We start from the raw sequence: 1969 nt of genomic DNA on the forward strand, positions 1-1969 counted from the left end.
AGGAGTCATATAACCAGAAAGGCAAGTGAATCCCCAGGCGTGAGAATGGAGAGACGTGGGCTGGCTGACTTTGGCCATTGGGGAAGAACCATCTCTGGGATAGGACCCGTGTTTAGTAGAGGCCCCTGCTGTGGTCTCTTAGTGCTAATGGAGTACAACTGCCACGAGCCGGTGGCTGAAAAGACAGACGTGTACATCCTCGCCCTTGGGGGGACTGTTGTTCTTGTGGGGTGCTGCGGCGGCACCCCTGACTCAGCCACACAGAGAATGGAATAGACCTGCCCTCTGCGGGTTCCTAATCTCCAGGAGCAGATCCAGGTCTTTCTCCAGAGTTGCTGGTGGGTTCCCAACGCTGGCCCAAGTCCAAATTCTGGGCACCCACTTCAGTGAAGGGTGCTCGAAGCAGGCCTGGGGAAGGGCTCCTGGGCGAGCTTCTGGACTCCCGGCATCCCTTGGGGCCTTGCTGATTTCTCTGTGGCATCCCTCTTCCTCCGTTCGTGCTTCTCCTGCCTGTGTTTTTGCTGGTTTTCAAATGAGCTGTGGTGACACTGTGGGTTAAGCATTGGGCTACTAATCACCAAGTCAGCGGTTCAGACCCAATAGCCTCTCTGAGAGAGAAAAATGAGGCTATCTGCTCTGATATAAATTTACAGTCTCGCTATGTGGCTCCAGTCGGAGGTGTGCAGGGCCCTAGAAGGGGCAGACTCAGAGCAGCCCTGAGGCAGTGAAAAATAGCTGCTCAAGACTGGTCAATCGCCTCCAATAAAACCACATTGCAAACAAGGGGAAAGAAACAGAAAGTTAAAAAAAGAAAGAAACAGAAAGTCGAAGAGGTCAAACTTGAGGAATTTGTGGGAGAAAAAGTGCTGGGTGGCTGTGTTGTGAGCTGGGGGACAGACGGATCCCTGAAACACAAAGGATTGACAGATGTGGATCCTGCTTGGGGGTCGGAAGAAAATTCAGATTGTCCAGAATGTAATGGATGCATTTCTTAATTCTCCAAAAGCTGGTGAAGAAAAAGATGGCACAAAAAGACCGTCTTTATCTGGCGGTGAATCTGACAACAGCAAATCAAAGCAGAGAAGAGATGCTGCTGACCAACCCAGGGCTCTGCCAGAGGTCTTGATCCTGAACGAGTCCTTGGGGCTGCAGCCGGGGCGCAGCCGGGAAGGAAGGTTTCTCCTGAGACGGACGATCCGGATGAGGCGGGCTGGGTGCTGGCGAAAGAGGCCAACATGAAAGGCCCTCCAATTATCATTGCGTTTTATGAAAAGAGACTAACTTGGCCTTGTTGTCCAGAAGATGCAGCTCAATAATTGTGTGCATTGATATATAGATATAGATGTGCACACACACACACACACACACCCCACACTCACTGTCAAGTCAATACTGACTCGAAGCGATGACCCCTGTGGGTTTCTCTGACTATAACTGTTCATGGGAGTGGAAAGCCCAGTCTTTCTCTACACGGCTGCTGGTGGTTTCAAACTGCCGACCATGTGGATAGCAGCCCAACGCGTAACCACTGTACCGAACCCACACACATACATATGTGCATATGTATGCATATATGTGTATGTAATTTGGGCCTTTACTTTGTGTGGATTTTTCGGAAATCATTAGTGTGACGGATAACTACATCTGAATGGGCGTTCAGTGCGATACGTTTGTTCTGAAATACCATTCGGGGAGTTGTCGAGGTTATTGTGTTGTTGTTGCAGCAGTAGCATTGGTTACTTTGAACAACAATTCTGTGGTTGCTTCATTTATCAGAAAAGGACATTTGATACCAAGGTATTTCCTTTGCATTAGAGAATAGCTCTTCTAAATATAGGGAAATTTTACTTAGCCATTTCTAAATCAGAACTTGTTTAACCTTTAATGTGTGCCTATGGACCATTCTGGTTTTTTGGTTCTTGTGTGTAGGTGTGTCTGTATGTGTACATAAATATATATGTACATTTTA

The 1969-nt window shown here is 48.0% G+C and overlaps 1 protein-coding gene and 1 pseudogene across 1 annotated transcript in view; both read left to right on the forward strand.

Annotated features, from left to right (window-relative positions):
- Positions 1-1969, forward strand: part of COL23A1 (collagen type XXIII alpha 1 chain) — a 380073-nt gene that overhangs the window by 174082 nt on the left and 204022 nt on the right. The window lies entirely within an intron of this gene.
- LOC101638524 lies at positions 46-1316 on the forward strand (annotated as a pseudogene).

This window comes from Echinops telfairi, unplaced genomic scaffold, assembly GCF_000313985.2.
Source record: "Echinops telfairi isolate 266 unplaced genomic scaffold, ASM31398v2 ScPeMD7_7469;HRSCAF=8507_0, whole genome shotgun sequence".
NCBI classification, from domain to species: Eukaryota; Metazoa; Chordata; class Mammalia; order Afrosoricida; family Tenrecidae; genus Echinops; species Echinops telfairi.